The sequence below is a fragment of the Urocampus carinirostris genome, chromosome 4 (assembly GCF_059441175.1).
Source record: "Urocampus carinirostris isolate Australia breed hairy pipefish chromosome 4, RoL_Ucar_1.0, whole genome shotgun sequence".
Lineage (NCBI taxonomy): Eukaryota > Metazoa > Chordata > Actinopteri > Syngnathiformes > Syngnathidae > Urocampus > Urocampus carinirostris.
The window spans coordinates 14643211-14657001 of NC_142352.1; the positions used below are offsets into that span (position 1 = coordinate 14643211).

General features: G+C 40.8%; 1 protein-coding gene and 1 pseudogene across 1 annotated transcript in view; both read right to left on the reverse strand.

Annotated features, from left to right (window-relative positions):
* The window catches only part of gpc5a (glypican 5a), a 200620-nt gene that overhangs the window by 142858 nt on the left and 43971 nt on the right, over positions 1 to 13791 (reverse strand). The window lies entirely within an intron of this gene.
* Positions 7735 to 7849, reverse strand: LOC148366901 (U2 spliceosomal RNA; annotated as a pseudogene).

Sequence of the window (13791 nt, forward strand, 5' to 3'; positions counted from 1 at the left end):
CAATAGTGGATATATATTTTTCCCACCCTTACCTTTGGAAATGTAGACTTTTTTTCCTTGGATTCGTTTTGACGGGTACCCGGACTCTGCAGGTCTGCATCAAACCTTAAGTACAGTATCATTTTCCGCTCATTCTGCCGGCTGTGGTTTTTGGACTGTGTACTCTATATTCAGCTACGATCGCGGGACTCAAAGTCGGGTTTGGGTTAATTTTGTGATTGTGTTACATGTATTAATGTGGGCGCATGCGGCTTATATACAGGTGTGGCTTGTGTAAGTACAAAAGTGGATATCTTCTTAAATGTGGTGGGTGCGGCTTACAATCAGGTGCGCTCTATAGTGCGGAATTTATGGTATATTGTATAAAAGTGCTTGTATAATAAAACATCTGAGAAACAAAAAAAGAAGACATTTTGAAAACTACAAGGAATGCTTTTACCCTCCCTCTTCCCTCCATACACACACGTATCCATCATGGAGGACTTGACTATGAAATCAATGTGGTCATGCATCCATAAGAAATCCGGATTGTGTCACTCGGGATGAGCGTCAGGATGTGGGCGAGTTGCCGCAGCAACCTAAAGCAGGATAAGAGGTCATGTTGGAGAGCAACTCTAGCCGAGCGCCGCCAAACCGCCTCTCAAGTGCTTCGGCACTTTTGCGGTTATCTCCAGTGGCCGGCTTCTGCCGTGATTGAGGAGCTCCTCAAGAACGTCCCTTCCTCGCCTCTCCGGCATTGTCTCACATTTCGCTGCTAGTTTAATAATTGATCCATCCACAACTTGGCTTGATTGGACTTCATTTTGTGTGTTTTTTCACACCAACGACCCTCAAAGTTTAGGACAAAGCCACCATCGAAAACCAATTTTAAAAATACTGTTGACCCCAGGATACAGCGACCCCGCCTTAAAACATTTTCACTTTGTAGTGTGAAATATGGTGCAGGTTTTTCTGCGGAATTTTCTCCACTAAAACAAATCACAAATAATTTTGCATGGCCAAAAAGGGCCCAGAATTTTCTTGCGTTTGACGAGCTATGTCCCTAAGATACCAATCTGCTATTGGTCGACGGCATATAGAATGCTGATCTGCTATTGGTTTGCGTCCATCATCATGAAAGTGCTGATATAATATGAACTACCAACCACAATGTTTTTCTCTCGCATTATCAGGTTCATAAATCTCATGTGCTATGTAAAGTCGACGATAAGATACTGTATTTCTTTGCTCTGACTCCATACTACGGTGAATCTAAAGGGAGAAGCGAAATCATGATAACCATGCAAACGAAGCTTATCAAGAAATGCAAAGATGGCACAAAAATGACTTCCTTTGCTAAGAATATGGCGATTAAACCAAGGAAATTATAACTATTTTTTCCATTCAGAAAAACGTTTTTTTTAAATTAATTTTATGAATTATTCAGGCCTTTTTTCCTGTAAGAAAATTAAGTAAATAACTATAGACTCATATTTACTTTATTCATTAAATTATCGATTCACTTAACATATTTATAATACAATTCTATTTGTAAATGAGTGAATAGGAAATGTTAAATATTCATAAATTAACAACATAAATACATAAATAATAAAATTGTAATCATTTAATTTATTATTCAATCGTTGGTTAAATCCTACATTTATAAGAAATATAATTAAATGGTAATAAATGCACACATAAGTAAAAAAAATTAGACAATGTATTTAAATTGAATTATGGATGAAGTTATGTACTTATTATAATTATATTTAAATACATTTGAATTTATAAGGACACAAATACAAATGTTTTTATTTCAATTATTTCATAGTTTATTAAATTACAGATTAAATATAATTTCATATACATTTAGTTATACATAAATACATTAGAACAGAATAATTGTGTTTGATTTGTTCATGAAAGTACACATCAAATTATTTATTTAGGATACATGTCATTAAATGTATACTTTTATGAATGAGTAAATGTAAAAATCAGAATAATTTAGTTAGTTTATTAAATATAGGTTCAATTTTATATTTATTGCAAATGTATTTAAATTTATGATAAAAAAATGAATGGAAGAATTCAGTTTATTCTATTAAAATGTGGATTTAATTGTTTATTTAGCACAAATGTAGTGCAATAAATACATAAACACATTTATATTAAATAAATGGAAAAAAAATGTTTGATTTGTCGATTAAATTATGATTGAACTATTTCTTATAAATGTAATCCAATTTCTGTATGTATTAATAAAGAACATAAGTACGTAGGTAAAACTATTTTAGTTTGATATATTTATTATAGAATAGAGATGATAATATGTTTATAATAAATGTAATAATATTCATTCATTTGAATTTATTTAATATACCCAGGCACAGCAAATATTCAACTGTAAAGCTGTTTTTGACCCTGTAAACCAGGGGCCTCAATGGCATCAGGTAGGCCCCTAAGAACACCTGAACAGCCCCCGAGTGGGTTCTGGAAATAGCTCACCAGTCATTGTGCTTTTCTAGTAAATTTAATTTCCATTTTACATGATGTTTAAATGCTTGACTTAACGTCTAAGAAGTACAACCTAGTAATAGCATAGTAATAACATAGTAATAAACAGTTAATTGAATAATGTACATCAAAATGTTAACCCCTTTGCGCCAATCAGTCATGTTTATTTGTATAGCCCTTAATCACAAAAAGTCTCAAAGGGCTGCATAGACCACAGGTAACAGCGCTGTATTGCAATCTACAGACTATTATGACACCATCCCCTGATCTAAAACCTACATGAGGGCAAGGAAAAACTCAAAAACCTCAACATGAGGAAAATGAAAAAACCTTGAGAAGGGACCGCACATGAGGTAATCCCTCTTCCAGGATGACCAGGCTGCAATGAATGTTCCAATTACAAATAATGCACAGATATTGTCAACATAAAATATAGGTTATTCGTATGCTATAGATTTAGTGTTTTAAGCCTGGATTCAAACAGATTTATATTAGATATTAGATTTACAATAACTTTAATAATAAGGATGATAATAATGTCAATACATTTTTTTAACTGAATGTGGGCATGTACCACACAACTGAAATTGTATTTTTATGGTGGTAAAGTTTGCACATGTCTTTTATGGTATTGTAAAGGAAGAGTATGATTGAATAAAGTTGTAAAATTACTCTAATGAGTGTGAAGCCTATCGTAAAGTGCTTTGGGAGGTCTTAGGTGACTTGAAAAGCGGTATATAAATGCAGACCGTTTAGCATTTACTGCCAACCCAGTCCTCAAGAAACGCATGTCCTGCCTGTTTTTGGAGTTTCTCTGCTCAATTACAGGTTAGTCAAATTACCTGGGTCTTTATCAAATTCCCACACAGCTTGCTAACAAGCTTTAAGTTTGCATCACCCGAGTTGGGGAAGAGAAACCTTCCAAACATGCAGGACATGCGGTTCTTGAGGACCGGGTTGGCCACCCCTGCTCTAGTAAGTGTGAAGCACATTGTAAAGCACTTTAGGAGGTCTTCAGTGACTTGAAAAGCGCTTTATAAATGCAGACCGTTTACCATTTACCATGTAATGAAAAATATTGTTATTGATGTTGTTGATCCAATTGCTTGACTAACCCAAATGATAATTGTTGAACATTACAATAGAATAGAGAAGTGGAATGCTCTTCCCACTGAGATTCGATCTAAAGATAGTCATAATAATCTAAGTCAATGAAGACCTACCAAAGCGCTTTACAATGTGCTTCACACTTACCCATTCACACACATACTCAAACACCAATAGTGGCCATGCAGCCATGCAAGGCGCCGAACTGCTTATTGGGGGCATTAGGGATTCAGTGTCTTGCCCAAGGACACTTTGACATGGATTTAATCTAAATTAAATCTAAATCTATAGCATATGAATAACCTATATTTTATGTTGACAATATCTGTGTATGATTTGTTATTGCAACGTCCATTGCAGCCTACCTCATGTGTGGTTTCTTCATTTTCCTCATGTTGAGGTTTTTGAGTTTTTTCTTGCCCTCATGTAGGTTTTAAATCAGGGGATGGTGGCATAATAGTCTGTGGTTTGCAATAATCTGTGGTCTGTGCAGCCCTTTGAGACTCTGTGATTAAGGGCTATACAAATAAACATGAGTTGATTTGACTAGAAGTGATTTTCTTATAGCGTAATAAAAAATATCACACAGAAAAGAATAAAAAACGTTAACGATTACTCGCAAAAGCATTGAACGTCGGTGCGAACTATCGTATTGCATTTGTGTATCGTATACGTTTTAAATATTGTATTTTTCGTTTGTAGTTCATTTGTATCCTGTGCACTGGAATCAAAAGGATATTAAATAAGATGCTTCACGTGTGATGATGCAATGAAGCATGGTTGACCCCTTCTCTAAACCGTTTGACGCTCTCTTTAATTGTAAGTCATGAACACAAGTGCAAGACATTCTGCAGCTTTGCAAGAAACCCGAACTGGCATAAGATCTGCATTTTTAAACAGCTGACAGCCTGTGATGTACCTTGAATTCTATATCACTCCTTTTTTTTATCTCCCCGTGCAACGAAAGCAGACGTCCACAAGAGTGACTGAGAGGACATAGATGCATAATATATTTGACACTTTCATAGCTTGTCTCCTCGCTTCTTGAAAATTAGGTCAATTCGTCACCGCAAACAAACCAGATTTGGAAAATTCTGCAGTTAAATTTCACCTGCAATGAGATCCCACTTCAATCTGAGGCCACAGCGCTACCTGCTGGTCAGGGTGACTTATAGCACTTTAAAGTTAGCCCTGAAGGAAATGTCTTTTTAGATTTACATCTCTAATACGTCAGTTCACGGAAAAGTAGACGGAAATCGTGTCCAGGAGCTTTACCATTAATATTTGAAAACCTTGAACAAAGAAAACCAGCTGTGATATTTATTTGATGCGATGAATCGATGGGGGAGAGACGTTTTTGTTCAAAAAAACGAATATAAGAGACGCAGTGTGTAATAATTTACCAATAGGGGTCGCAGAAGCTTGGAATGCAGCTCAAGTGTGTGCATTCCAAGCAGAAAATAAAGGGCATTAAAGTTACAGTGTGAAACAATTTACCACTAGAGGTCACTGCTGTTTAGAATAGAGCCGGGGATTGGAAGAGGAAAACATTTGGCATTAAGGTGACACTGCTGTAATAATCCATTAGGAGAGCTCGTTGAAGAGATGAAGTGTGTACGCCTTTAATCAGTTTTTTTAGTGTAGCATTAAAATCGTCAAAGTTAGAAAAGACCTTTTTCAAGCACTGGCCAAACGCCAACCCGAACCCGAAAGAAGAGTTTTTTCGAGGAGGTCTAAGAAATGCATGTACATGATAAAAGCGCAGCTATCATGACTAAGCCAGGAGATGGTAGCAGAAAGGGACAACGTTTGAAATTCCGAACAGCCCTTTTAAAGTGACAGTGTGTCTAATTCACCACTAGAGGTCGTTATAGCTCAGAATGCAGCTGAAGAGAAAGCACTCAAAGAAGAAAATAGTTTGTTTTAAAGTGACAATGTATCACATGTCCCCACTAGAGGTTGCTGTAGCTTAGAACAAAGCTAAAGCATAGGCATTGGAAGAGAAAAATATTTTGCACTGACGTGAGAGTGTGTAATAATTCACCACTAGAGGTTGTAGTGGATAGAGCTAAAGCGTCTGAATTGTAATCTCATCTGATCTCATCTCATTAGCTGCACCGCTTATCCTCAGTAGGGTCACGGGGGTGCTGGAGCCCATCCCAGCAATCATTGGGCAGTGGGCAGGGGACACCCTGAACCAGTTGCCAGCAAATTGCAGGGCACAACAACGTACTCGCTCTTTCACACCTTGGGACAATTTGGACCGGCCAATCCACCTGAAATGCATGTCTTTGGAATGTGGGAGGAAACCGGAGTGCCCGGAGGAAACCCACGTAAGCACGGGGAGAACATACAAACTCCGCACAGGAAGTCCGGTAGCTGGATTTGAACCCACACAGGAGGTTCCCAAGACCTTAGAACTGTGCCGCACAGGCGCTAACCACTGTGCCGCCGTGCCGCCCTTCTGAATTGTAATATTCATAATAATATTTAATTGAACAACGCTGAAGAAACATTGCTTTGACACAATGAAAGGTAGTCTATGTAAAGCTTATATGATTTCCCTTAACGACTGGGCTCGTAGGGGTAATATTTCCTGTGGTTTGTCTTGGGCTAGTACAGCCTGGTGGCACCCATCCTTTTTCAGGCCAACACATGTTTACAACTGGAAGCAATGTATATAAAAAAATCCCCCTCAAGACACTTAAATAAAGCCATTAGTAGCCGCACCCCTGGTAACAAAAATGAATACACACTAAAATTAAAGTACCTAAAGAGTCGTTTTTTTTGTGTGCCTACCAAAATTTTGCAGATCTGCCTTAATCCTCCCGGGCATATACTCCACCAGAACCTCCCAAGTTGCCACTGGTATGCTCTTCCACTCCCCCATGAAAACAAGACAGAACTGGGGGGGTATTTAAGAACTTGTGCTTCTCCACATTACGCTTGAGGATGCCCCTAAGATTTTCTATTGGGTTTAGATCTGGAGACATGCTTGGCCAGGCCATTACCCTTAGCCTTATTAGAAAATATGCGGTCATCTCAGAGGTGTGCTTGGGGTCATTGACATGCTGGAACACTGTCCTTTGACCCAGTAAGCCATGGCCTTTGTTTACATATCTCCGGCAAACCCTTGGCGGGCTTTCCTGTGGACAGCCTTCAGAAGAGGTTTTTTTCTGGGGCGACAGCCATATACAGACCATTTTGATGAAGTGTGCGGCATATGTTCTGAGTACTTACAGGCTGACACCCCACCTCTTCAATCTCTGCCGCAATGCTGTCAAAACTCCTGAGCCTATCTTTCTTCATTTTCCTCATGTTGAGGTTTTGGAGTGGAGGGGATGGTGTAATAATAGTCTGAAATAATAGTCTGTACAATAACCTGTGCAGCCCTTTGATACTCTTTGTGATTAAGGGCTATACAAATAAAATGACTTGACTTGACTTGACATAGATAGCATTTGGATTTGACGCTGTGCATGTTCCCTCAGCTTCTTTGGATGGCCAACACGGGCCCTGTTGTGAGTGCATCCTTATTTTTTGAAACCCAGAAAGATCTTGGCCAATGTACTGCAGCTGAACTTCTTGGCTTTCTCCTTGTAGCCTTGGTCAGCCTTATGTAGTTTGTTTTAAGGTCCCCAGAGACTTATTCGCCATGGTGTGCCATATTGGGAGTTTTGGTGACCAGTGTGACAAAGTGTGAGAGCTGTACAACAAATTGAACACACCTGTTACCTATTCACACCTGAGACCTAGTAAGAGTAGCAAGTGACGTGGTATTTTGGAGGGGGAAATGACAGGTACTGTTTTTTTGGGACATTTAGGGGTGTATTCTTTTTGGGGTGTACTCACTTTTGTTGCCAGGTGTTTCGATATTGATGGCTATATTTTGATCTATTTTAGGGGGCCATATATGCTTTAAATCAAGTCATGTTTATTTGTATAGCCCTTAATCACAAAGAGTCTCAAAGGGGGTTTTTAAGGGTTATTGTTCTATCTTCGTTATTCATTATCCATTATCCATTATCGGTCAGTTCATAATACGCTACAAAGCCTAGAAGCCGGTACACTTACTCTCAGCCAAAAGGCCAAGCTAAGGTCCTAGCCCTAAAGCCTTGCTGCGATCATTGCGAATGCAGGGTTCCCGGAGGTACTGCAATACCGGGCCGATGCGTGGAGTGGACAGAGCAAGCTCTTATTCCATCTCCAGATTGCAAAAATCAAAGCTAGCATAAGTTGGCATCATTTCCTGTGGCATGTCCGTTATAGTACACAAATTCAGAACCACTCACATGCCAACACTTTAATTAATTCACTGTCGGGCTGCACATGAATTCTAGACGAATGATACTCACACCTTAACAAATGTGCATTAAACTAGTTCTAAATTAAGTTAACCACTTAAAGTTTCGGTAAAATTAGCCTAAAATCCTATTGAATACATTGAATGCTGTTTTTGAACCATTTGGAGAATATGAATGGTTTTGGTCATCTCATTAGCTGCACCGCTTACCCTCAGTAGGGTCGCAGGGGTGCTGGAGCCCATCCCAGCAATCATCGGGCAGTGGGCAGGGGACACCCTGAAATGGTTGCCAGCCAATCACAGGGCACACAGGGACAGACAACCCGCTCGCTCATTCACACCTAGGGACAATTTGGACCGGCCAATCTACCTGATATGCATGTCTTTGAAATGTGGGAGGAAACCGGAGTGCCCGGAGAGCACGGGGAGAACATACAAACTCCGCACAGTAAGTCCGGTAGCTGGATTTGAACCCACACAGGAGGTTCCCAAGACCTTAGAACTGTGCCGCACACGCGCTAACCACTGCGCCGCCGTGCTGCCCTGAAGTTTTGTATCAAACCAAAATAATTACTACAATGGGCTCCAGCACCCCCGCGACCCTACTGACGATAAGCGGTGCAGATAATGGATGGATGGATGGAAGTACAAGTTTCTTTTCATTGTGTCAAAGGGAGGTTTCTCCAGTGTTCTTTTAAATAAATCTCTGCTGAAATTAAAGGGGTGGACTCACTTTTGTGACATACCGTACTTCCATATTTCTTTGCTTGAGCAAGAATTAATTTAAGCCAGTAACAGGACATGAAAGAAACAAAAGACTTGAGCAATCTGTAAATACGCGAAGCGGCTGAAGAGAATCAACACATTGAGGTAGCCGAAGTGGATGGAAGTGGCTAACATTAGCACTGGTAGGATAAATTACTTAAAAGGCTAAAAAAATAATCCAAGAGCATAGCAGAGTTTGTCAAGCATCAGGAGCCTGAAACACAGGACATAATTGGCTAAAGAGGGAAAAAGTGGAAAAGAAAAATCTCCTGTTATGTTGTGATTTGAACGAATTGTGTTTCATTTAAGACAATGACTACCACTAGGGGTCGGTAAATAATACACACTTGGGGCATTAATACCTCTTGGAGGGAGTTCCAGGGAGCTCCTAATAGCGAGACTGTCATTTCCGTAAAGCAGCAACAAATCAAAGCTTCATATTTAGCGTATCCGGTGGAGTGGAATGAAAAGAGATGGTATAAAGCGCCGCTTGTTGTGAAGCGACTTTTATTAGCATACCATTAACCTTGTAGTGATTTTCTGGACAGGCCAGGCACAGGAAAGGTTAAAGCTCAGCTCTAAGACAGCAACTCGGGCATGCAACGCTGACTATCAGAAGAAGCCGAGCTGTCCATCCTGCAGCGTTTCGACTTTCTGACAGATACAAGGTCTGCTGTCTTATTATAAGGAGAAAAAAAATATATTGGAGTAAGAAACTTTGGAAAATGACCACCCTCTAGTGGTCGATTCGTTTGTGGCGTTTAGTAAGTAACAGGCATGTTTTTGGCCACCTATAAATATGTTTGCGTGTATCAGCAGGTATGGTCCTTCTTAAGAGTATTATTATTTTAAATGATACATATTCTGTCAATGTCACTTAACAATGCCCTACTTGATCCTTTAAGAAAGACAGCACACAGAAAGGGTTTTCAAGATCTGGATTACCTTGACTTTTCTTTCCAGTGGCCGTGACAATCTCATTAAGAAAACTGATTTTTTTTTTTTTAATACTTAAAAGTGGTTTCCGCAACTTGAAATTTTGCTACTTTCTGCTGCCATCTCTTGGCTTCGAATCATGATCGCACAGCCTCGGTGAGCTCATTCGTTAAGTGCCAATAGTCGCAGGTTCGATTCCCGGCTCCTCCGTGTTATATGTCAAAGTGTCATTGGGCAAGACACTGAATCCCTAATGCCCCCAATAGCAGGTAGGTGCCTTGTATAGCAGACTCCCTATTGGTGAGCGAGTCTGTGTGTGAAATGGTAAGTGTGAAGCACATTGTAAAGCACTTTGGGAGGTCTTCATTGACTTGAAAAGCGCTATACAAATGCAGACCATTTACCATTATACAATCTTTTTTGGGGGGTTGGTAAGGCGTTTGGACTGTTTTTGAAACAGGCCTTTTTTTTTTACTCTTACCATTTGCAGGCTACACTAACAAAAAATCCCAGATACGAGCATTAAATCACTCCCTCCCACCACTTTCCTGCTTTCTAGTGAGTTGCGAGTCCCCGGACAGCCGTGCTAAAATTAAGATGAGAGCTGATAAGTGCAGTGGAAAAACATACATAAGGGTTCTTTAAATTCAGTTGGGTATGTTAACTCATGCAGAAAAAAATATTTTTTCAACTTTTTAAGACACCTCAAACGACGCACCACACTTTTAAATACACAATCGTTCATAACATATGTTCCGTTTGTATGAGTTCATATCCTATTTTTAGGGATTCCAAGTCAAAAGTTTTTCTACTTTCTCACCCCTCACCTATTTTCTTATATGGAGTAAAATAAATAATTAACATGAACCTGGCACTATAACTTGCATTGTAAATGAGGCCAGGTTGACATCTGTTTATGTATTTAAGGCTTTCTCTAGTGGCCAATTTATTGGTGGCAGTTCATTTGTAACAGGCATGTTTTCGGATACCAATAAATGTTCCTCAACACCTTATGAAATGATATTCATAGTTTTGTGCATTAATTAGCAGATACATACCAACTGTAGAGTATTATTAGTCATTGTTGTTATGATTACCGATGTGAATAACCTGTGCCCGCTCCTTTGGCGCCAACTCCCTCGGACTCTGATTGGCTCCCTGTCCCTATTTAAACTCACTCCTATCTGTCCCCTTTTGTCAGTCCGTCTGCGAACCTCAGTTAACACTAGGCAAGCCTTCTCCGACCCTGACTCCCACCTGTTTTCTGCTCCCGTCTGTCCCCCGGCTTCGACGTGTTTTGGACCCTGACCACGTCTACTCTCCCGTCCCAGCTTTCAACCTCTTTTGTCCCCGACCACGTCTGATCTCCTTTCCTGGCTTACGACTCACTTCCGACCCCGACCACGTTTTTGCTCTCCTGTCCTGGCTACTGACCCGTTTTTCCGTTCCCGACACCACTCGCCACGGACGATCCACTTCCGCGTTCAGAGCTACCTGCTTCCCACGTCCAGCAATCAGCGGATCGTGGGCGCAACGCTTTCTCTTTCTTCCAATAAAACTTGTGAGAAACGCAACGCAAGTGGGTCCTGTCTCCGTTCTGGTCTTGACAATTGTAAATTATATGCCTTCTGCTAAGTAATCTTGTTGCACCTATTTGGAGTTTATAAAAAAATGTATCCTTTCCTTCATCCATAGATTGACCGCATCTTTTTATAAAGTTACATGATTGAAAACCTAAGAAAAATGTAGCAGCTTATAGTTCATATAGTCCTCCCAATACATGACAGTATTTAATTACAATATAATAACCTGTCTGTATGTTGTATAGTTATTGAAGATGATGAAAATTCCCATGTAAAAAATAAATGGAAAATCAAGCAAATAAATAATTTCTCCCGCACAGGAAATTCATTCGATTTCCCGTGCCCACATCCTTGAGAAACTTAACACCTCGTCAGGCTGTTAAGCTAAATCACTTTGAGTAGGGCGGCTAAGTGGTTAGCGTGTCCGCGGCACAGTTCTGAGGTCACGAGATCGAACCTTCCTGTTTCCTGTACAGAGTTTGCATATTCTCCCCCTGCCTGCGTGGGTGTCCTCCGGGCACTCCGGTTTACTCCCACAAGCCCAAAACATGCATGTCAGGTTAATTGGCCTGGTCCAAATTATCCCTAGGTGTGAATGAGTGAGTGAGTTGTCTGTGTCTGTGTGGCCTGCGACTGGCTGAAAACCAGTTCAGGGTGTCCCCTGCCCATTGCTCAAAGGTAGCAGGGATGGGGTCCAGCACAGCCGAGTCCCTACTGATAACAAGCTGTGCAGATAATGGATGTATAGGTGGATGGATAAATCACTTTGCATGCAAGGATGAAAAGTATGAAAAAAGGGGAAAAACACATTTAACAAATCGGCTCGTTTTATCATCTGCTATTTGTTACGTTTACCCAGACAAACACAAGTCTGACATCTCACTAAAAATTGCCCGTGTCACATTTAAGCGCTTATCCTTATTTTCCATCCCATTTTATGAAAGAAGACAAAGCCGTTCTCATGGCTACCTACAAGTCACGGGGCGATGTTGATGCACGTGGGAATCGAAGCAATCGTTTAAGGTCGCCGAGGCTCAGCTAAGCCGGCGTAAATCAGCCGTCGAGTTTTCTGGACTTGTGACCCGTAGGCGGGAGGTTATTTTTTGTATTTATCGCGTTTGTCACAGCAGCTGTTAAGCGCTTGGTGCTCGGAGGCCAGGCGCAAGCTAGCTGTATGGAGACGCCGCCGCCTGTTTCTTTACAGAGGATGAAGACCTGGGGCGGGTAGATTGCTATTAACGGCGATTATCGGAAATGAGGGAGACGGGTCCAGATAAAGCCTAACATTTTTTCACAGCAGGCTGCAGGCGGTCGGAATTGTAAAAGGATTTAAAAAAATAAATAAATAAAAATAAAAAATGTTTTGAGGATTATTGTCCCAGGGGGCTAGAGTAACTGGTAACTAAAGTTTATTAAAGAGGGTGGGTCGATTGATGGATGGATTGATGGATGGATGGATGGATGGATGGATGGATGGATGGATGGATGGATGGATGGATGGATGGATGGATGGATGGATGGATGGATGGATGGGCAGTCACACAGACGGATGGATGGAAGCAGGGAAAGAGGGATGGATAAAGAAGTGATTGCTAAAAAATGGAAGGATAGATGGAGGGATCAAAAGTAATATGCATGAACAAATGTATAAATGGCTGAATGGACAAACGGACAAATGGATGGATGGACAGATGGCTGTGCGGGTTGATGGATGTATAGATAAATGGATGGCTGTACAGATGGATATACGACATGATTGATGGAGAAAGAAAGGAAGGATGGATGAGGAGAGATGGATGGAGGGGCATAGATTTAGGGAGGGTAATACAAAGGAAAGGAAGCAGTAACGGATGGATGGATAGATAGATAGATGGATGGATGGATGGATGGATGGATGGATGGATGGATGGACTGATGAAATAATGGATGAAGAAATTATCAATAAAAACGATGGATGCATGAAGAAACTATCAATACAAATGGAGAGATGGAAGGATGGAGGCAGGGGAAGAGGGATGTATGAAGAAATGATACATAAGATGGATGGATGGATGGATGGATGGATGGATGGATGGATGGATGGATGGATGGATGGATGGATGGATGGATGGATGGATGGATGGATGGATGGATGGATGGATGGATGGATGGATGGATGGATGGACGGATGGATGGATGGATGGATGGGTGGATGGGCAGTCAGACAGACGGATGGATGGAAGCAGGGAAAGAGGGATGGATAAAGAAATGATCACTAAAAAATGGATGGATGGATGGAAGGATCAAAAGTAATATGCATGAAGAAATGTATAAATTGCTGAACGGACGAACGGACAAATGGATGGACGGACATATGGCTGTGAGGGTTGACAGATGGACATACAACATGATGGATGGAGAAAGAAAGGAAGGATGGATGAAGAGAGAGGGATGGAGGGGCATAGATTTAGGGAGGGTGATACAAAGGAAAGGAAGCAGCAACGGATGGATGGATGGATGGATGGATGGATGGATGGATGGATGGATGGATGGATGGATGGATGGATGGATGGATGGATGGATGGATGGATGGACGGGCGGATGGATGGATGGATGGAT